We start from the raw sequence: 7,979 nt of genomic DNA, 5'->3' as shown, positions 1-7,979 counted from the left end.
AGGGAAAGAAAAGAAATGTTACGCAAAAACAGTTTGTAATCTAAACTCTATGCTTGGAAAGTATCGTACAGAAAATTATAAGAAAAAACGCATGAATGGATGTCAGCTCTTTTCAATTAAATAAAACTAATTTGAATTCAGCAAGAATATCTGCGGACATTGTTGCTCATATATTGCTCAATAAGTCATATCTTAAACTATACACAGTTGCCACTTTCAAATAGTCACTACCCAACTATGCGAACAGCGTCGAATTAACGACACGATTTCTAAAATAAGCGAGTGAGAGAGGAGAGAATCGCGTATTAGTAGCGATATCGTCCGTTCATTCGATAATTCTCGACCGCCGCGCCGCGGGCGAGAAATTAAGTGCGGAATATATGGTCAAGCTACTTTAACATCTTTCCCGAAATGTGGGTTTAATCGGATGCGATATCTCTTTCATTTCCTCCTTCACTCTTCGTAGAAGAAAAGGTAATATCCTAACTTATGTGATATTGCTTTTCAAACGAACGGAACTGTAAAATCATTCTTTTTCTTATTGTATCACAATTTCGATGTGTAATAATTTTGACTTAAAGAAATTCGATTAATGTTCATAGCTTTCGTTATTTGAAACACATTCTTTCTTTTTTCTCCACACCCAGCAATTCAATATTAATTTCCTTAAATTGTGAAACGTTCATTTCTCACGTGTGTTGTTTCAACTAAATTAATAGCCGAGTAAGCCGATATATCCAGTAAGGAATGAGAAACAGAGATCTTCGCTATTTTCTCGAGATTCGTACAAGCGGAAAATTGGTATGTTATATTGATCGGCTTGAAATTACACTTGCATATTTAAAACGCGAAATAAGTTACATACCATTGTCAGCCACAAGAATGATAAACCTTATCATTCGGTCGGCGATGCGCACAAGAAACAGGCTTAAATTAAACGCCATCTTTCTCACTGATCCGGGGAAAGTTATGGTTACGTGGCGAAGTGGAATCAACCTCGTGTTATTTAAATGAGTTTGGCACATTTTATGACTACCTCATAACAACGCGCTAATAAGCTGTGCCATATAATTCGTTAACCAAAGCATTAAAATGACTAAATTGGAAAGAACATAATAGTTATAAAAAACTTTATTTTAATAGAGAAATTATTTTCGTAAAAATGCAATATTTTTAGAAATTCCAAAAATATATTCAAATATATATTAATGATTAAAAAAAAATACATCTAATATGTGATATTTAATAATTTAGATTCAATATAAATGTAGAATTTTAGCACATTAGTAGATCAAAATTGTAAACGCGAACGCAGTTACGTGAACAAAGCAACGACTGGCCAGGCGAAGCGTTAAAGTCACCGCTAAGCGTGCAGTGGGCGTCGCTTTTTGTTGAGAAGTACGTTAGCATCAAAGTCTCCACGCGTACCTGGAGACTTCAATGCGTGACACGAATGTCGGCTTGGCCCTATGCGCGGAGGCTTCAACGTTTCGTATTGGTTATGTGCGTTTGCATACACCGTGATTGTCGCTTAAATAATTTACCTGGTAAAATAAATTAACAAATTTTCACATATGGACATCAATTTCATCGGTTTTTGGTTTGGATTCATTTCCCGAAGAGCTGTATGGTAAGATACTTTTTGTGATTATTATTTAAGTTTCGGTTGTGTGTATGTGAGTCTTTGAATCATTTAACCTATTAAGGACCAAGACGAATTTTTTTTCTCCAAATTTAAAATCCTTTTAATAGCAAGCTACTATGCCCTTAAGGAGCCTTATACTTGCCAAAAATTTTACATCCCAAAGTTGACCTATTTTTTTGGTCGAAAAATCGATCAGCGGTCCTTAATGAGTTAAATTAGTTTTTATGCGCTGTATTATATTCTTATTTCTAATTTTTCATATTATAACTTTTTTTACGGCTGAAGAGGACTATTGAAGTAAAGTTTGAAATGTTCTTTGAGTTTTCACATTGTAACGTGAATAAAGTTATATTATTAGTCATCTCACTGGCTCGTTTAAAGTTTTGACCTTGGTTTAATTTCTTTACTGCTTTACACATATACGAACGAATATATTTATAATTTTTTAATACTAAATTAACAAAATTGAACTATATACAGTTTCGTTAGAATAATTGTATGATTAATGTGAACACTCTGTCTCTCCTTATCGAATATATGACCTTTTACATCAAAATATCAACTTATTACGTCTGAAATATTTTCATGATCTTTTTTTATGTACGTTTAATGAGGCGTTTAATATATCTTTTAGCATATTTGCATTATGTGCTCGCCAGCGGGGCAATTCCAAAAGGATATCCGTTTAAATCATACTTAAATAAATTGTCGAAGTTAATACTTATGTTCTACTAAACGCGCAGCATACAATAGTCACCGTCGTTACTTCACTACACCGACTATAAATACGACTCAATTTACATAACCGGGACTAGCAGGGTCTATAGCTATAAATATGTATCGAGAAACTTGTCACGAAGATTTGTTCGTGCGAAAATTAAATCACGTATAATAACGAATGTAATTAATAGCTTTATTATCAGAATCTGTATTTCATGCGCGCTCGAGAAACACGATATAGGCGATGCGCAATTATTAATTAATAATTGCTAGCGTAAAATTTTCCGCTAGTTTCTATATGCAGCTCTATTGCTTGCATGTTAAATCTCTTTTTACATTACACGATAATAGGCACGAAATCATATAGACACTTCGTAAAATTGCATCTAGAACGCGCGTCGCAAGGTACTTCTTTTTCGTTGCTGACCGTATCGCGGCAGAATCCGCGCGCGTGCGATTAAAAAGAAACGCTCGAGCTGCTCGTAGTTTCACGGTCGCGCGATTTCGATAAATCGCTGCAGGTTGCTACCTCTCTGTAGCTATATAAATTTAGTCTTTTATGAAAAATCGCGTGGATTCTCTTGGTTCAGCGGTTAAATGAAAGTAAAAGAGCCGCCGAGATCCGTATTCTCACCTCGCGCGTTGATCCATTAACGGCGGATGTGTCATAAAAAAAAGAGATTTACTACACATAAGTCATAAAAGTTGTTTTTTAATGATGAATAATCTTTCTTTTAACTGTAAAAGTTAAAACACAATTTTTTATGAGATTAAAAACCGAATTTATTTATTAAATCTAACATTAAATCTGAGATATCTAAAAATAACGCAATAATTGTCATATCTAAAATTTTTCGTGCAGAACTATATTTATTAGAAATGAACTACAGTTTTTTCGCTATAGAGACGATTTTTCTTTAATGAAAATTGTTGTTATTAAATATGATTTTGTTACCTCAACGACACGGTGTTCTTACCAAAATAAAGTCGAAGGCTTAATGAGAGAGGAACGAAGAACGATGACCGTTTGTCAATCTTAGCCGGTTCGTTGTCGATGTCGTTGAACTTGACCGAAGGTTTCACTTTCCTCGAGCAAACTATTGGGGAAGAGAGCAGCACGTGAATAATTCATGCGCGCCCTGTTCCACAGGATGAGCCACTTAATGATTCCTTTTTCCTCAATGGTCGGAGTCTCATACCTCCGCTTATTATATCGGAGAACCTTGAACCTAACCGTCGACGACCTCAGTTAGACCTTCTTAAAATAAATCTTCGAGTAAACGACCTTTTTGCCAATAGGAAACTTTAGCGACTTTATCGAACATCGATTAATTCTAATTTATTCAATCTATTTAACTTATCTTTTATCTCTGCAATCCGCTTTCTCCTTAAGGGTTCAAATTTGTACGAAGAAAAATTTATTTAAAAATACATCTTCGTCATTTATATTAATTTGAGGGTAAGAGTCTTAAATTAAATCTTAAATTAAATAGTTACTAAAAAAATGATATGTTGTGGATATACTATTTATATTTTTTAAGCAAATGAATTTATGAAAAAAATTATAGGTTTTTCTATATTGTATTTGAAAGTAATGTACGAACTTCGGCGACGATTTAGAATCTGGGATAAAAATTATTTCAATAAAAAGTAGATATATTTAAAAAAAAATAATTAAAATAAAATGAGAAAATTTTTATTTAATACAGGGTTGCCACAAGTCAAAGAAATTAGGGAAGTCATGGAAAAGTCAGGGAATTTGAAAATGGTCAGGGAAGTCATGGAAAAGTCAGGGATTTAGCAAAATTTTCTGGAAAAATAAAATGGCTGTAAAGAAGTTTAAAATATGCGTACATCACAGCCACGCAATTTTAATTACGCGCCCTCATATGCTCTCACGGCTTGCGCTACCACTTGATAACGCATGATGGGGGGAAGAGTAGCCTTTATAATAGCAAATTGAGATTTTAATAAGCAGGATTTAGTTTTGATAAAAAAGAAACTGCGTATTCATTGATTTATATTCTTTATATTCTCCTCTCTTTCTCTTGCTGCTGTTTATTGATAATAAACAGCAACAAAGAAAAAGAGAGGAAGAGGAAAAGAATCGTGTTCATACATAAAAGGAAAAGATAAAAAATACTACTAGCTTAACAATTAACTGCAGTGTCAGCAACATTAATAATAATTTACACTGTTATATTAAATTGTTCTATCAACAAAATATTTAACGATTTTCAAATCAGGATAAAAACACAAAAAAAATTTCAAAATATGTATTATCGAAAGTCAAGGAAAATCAGAAAATTTTGTCTGGAAATCAAGGAAATGTCAAGGAATTTTGGGATGAAAAATTTGTGGCAACCCTGTTAAACTAAAAATCAATATTTTTTAATATAAATATTGACTTTATTCTGTTTCATATATAAATAATATATATTTTTATACGGAAAGTATACATTTCCAGTCACTTTTTGCACGGACTATACACCTAATATACTAGTATTCTTACAGCATTAGCAATCTAATTGAAATAGCAGTAAAATAATTTTGTTATTTCAATAACAGTATTAATGAAACAAATACGTCATACATTTGTTTTAATAAAATGTTATTTGTTTCATATTAATACTACTATTGAAAATAAATAAGAATATTTTTTATTAGACTGTTGTTAGTGCTGTTAATACAACTATTAATTGTTATTGTCATATTCATATACATATAATTATTACTATTATTATTATTACTGGATCGAAGATCGCAGGCAAAATTCGGTGTATTACGGAATTCCGCGGAGCTCCCCACATCCGAAGAGAGTGCGTAATCGGTTGATGGCGGCGCGTTCCATTTTCATCTAATTGGCCGCTCGCTTTGGATTTTGCGCGCTCTTAATTGCGGCCAGGAAAGTATCAGCGTGGTCGACATAAAACCTCTCCGTTCGTACTCGCGTACATCCGCAGGAGCAGAATCTTCGGGACTAAATAAACGCCGTACCCGCTAGAAACGCCTCTCGCTTTAACCCGTGACTCTTTTTAACCTAACTGCACGGTTTTTGTTTAAATAGAATCGAGTCAGAGTCACGGGAAATTAAGAACTTTCTTAACTGCGAGATAATCTCTTATAACCCATATAATATAATAATTGAAATATAAAGAATTTTAATTAAATCTGTTATTATCTACTTGCTTTATTATCTACTAGCTTTCAAAGATTTCATAATTTAATACTGGAATCTTCAGACAGATAGCGCTTTAGAAAAATTTTTTTATATAATACTTTTATAATATGTGAACGAAATAAAATATTATATATTGAAAAATAAATTTACATCACGCATACAAATGCGTTGACACCTTTGTATGTAGCGTGGCAGATCGTAGGCTAAACGAAGATAAATCTCGCAGTAAAGGGAGGAAGGAGGAATGCTCCAGATCAAAGTTTTTGAGAGGCAGAGAAACTACGCGCTACGAGGCACATTGGGACGATTACATTACCACGACACGATGCTTATCGCATTGTACGCACGATTAAATTGATTTATAGGTAAAATGCTAGAGGCAGCGGCGACGGCGTTTATTCATCAGGTTTGTACCCAGTGCACATAGAATGTGTCACCCATTACAGGTTTAGAAACTCAGACATGCTTATTCATTTGTAGGTATAAGTAATAACTTTCAATTATAAAGCATCGTTTTTCAAAGATTTTTTTTAGACTTAGATTTTAATCTTATTAGGTATCTATATTTTTCTCTTTTCTTTTTATGTAATTTTAAAGGTTAGTACACTGAAAAAAAATTTACTAAATCTTAATACATTAAATTTCTTTGAATAGTTTAAGTAAACATTTACTTATAATAAATAAATATTTACTCAATAAAAAATGACAGTTAAATCACAAATTAATGGTTTTTTTATTAAATAAATATTATGTTTACATTTAATAAATATTTACAAAGAATTGTTTAAACAAATATTTATTAAAATTTAGTTTCTTTTGTCAGTGTAAGAAAATAACTACTCTTATTTGAACCTATGGAAATCTAAAAACACTTGTGTGTATCACTATAATAATTTTTTAAATCAACAATATAGAATTTTATGATAATTGTCTGTAGTTTAAAAATCTAAAGATACTTTTACTACATATAAAAGTTTTAATTCTTATTGATTATTATGCTTTCTTCTTTAGATAAAATAATTTTTTATATAAATTATATACATACTATACATAGTATTATGTCGCGAAAATGAGATTTTATGCTTTATTTCAATTTAAAATTTAATCTAGAAATGAAGGTTTTTCCATTTCTATTTTTTTATTTTACATTGTAATTAAATACAAAAAATAGAAAAATATAATTTTATACTAAATTGATATACATTTTTCGGAAATTTAAGGAGGAATAATTTTTTTGTTTTTAGTCTATATGCAAATTTATTTTTCAAAGATTTTTTAGACGTAAAAATTGGAAAAGATTAGGTATCTATATATTTATTCTTATTTTCTTGCGTAACGTTGAGAGTTAATAAGAAAATTATTTATTGAATCTATAGGAATCGACTTTTTAGGCCTTTCTTAGAACACGCGGGCGCGTTTCGCGCGTGTCACGGACGTGGAGCTCACCCACCAGATTGTGAGTGGGTGAGCCGCCATTGGAATTCGATGTTATCTACTGACAGATACGAGATCGACCGCCGCGTGACGCGCTTTTTTCCCACTGCCGAGCGCGTTTCTTTCTTTTCCACGCGATTGCAATTGCATGATCCCTTAGCCTTACCGAGAGAGGGGATCGGAGAGTAGGGCGGGTGTAGAATTCGCGCAATTTGCATTATGATCGTTATCCGGCGACGTTGATTCTACTAAAGGCGGCCGCCCTTACGGCGATATCTCTGTCTTCGAGACGGCGTAGATTATGAATGCAATAACGATAATGGCGTCGACGACAAATGGCAACGAAATCAGGACAAACGAAAGTCACGCGATTCGAGAGAGAAGGGCTGATCTCGACTCGATTAAATTAACTGTCACGACCAATTGGCAAATTAATTGGCAAACGATAAACGAAATTTGTGGATCCCAAATTTCTGTTTGTCTTTCTGCGAATCGATTACGATGTGGTACACGTCGTAAGAGTTTTAACGTTTTGCGAGATGTATATTCACGACGCGTATAAAAAAGGTTGTAACGCGAAATATCGTATCATCATCATCATTTTTCTCCTTGTCGCCATGGCGATACAGTATGACCGTTCGGTCGTCAATTATCTCGAGAAACGTCCGTCTTTCTATAAGCGGCTTGAGATAAAAAGCTGCGGATTGCATCGCGGTTTCGCGCAAGGAATGCAGAAAATATCTCGCGTTAACATAGTTACTCGGATAAGTGCACTAGGCGTTATAAATGTCTATTTAGTAAGATGATATTTCTTTAGTAATGAAGACCAACTTTACGTACACTTTTTCCCTGTTAATTACTTTAATCTCGAGAGGTTGCATTTGGAAGAATTATTTTCTCTAAAAAAATGATGATAAATGATTAATCTTTTCAGAAATGGAAAAGTACTGGTGGCACTAAAATAGTCATATGTCATATTTGAGACAGAAAATACAATGA

This window comes from Mycetomoellerius zeteki, unplaced genomic scaffold (assembly GCF_001594055.1).
Source record: "Mycetomoellerius zeteki isolate Tzet28-1 unplaced genomic scaffold, Tzet1.0 scaffold265, whole genome shotgun sequence".
Taxonomy (NCBI): domain Eukaryota; kingdom Metazoa; phylum Arthropoda; class Insecta; order Hymenoptera; family Formicidae; genus Mycetomoellerius; species Mycetomoellerius zeteki.
The sequence above is the reverse complement of the archived record's forward strand: the minus strand, read 5'-3'. Positions refer to the sequence as shown.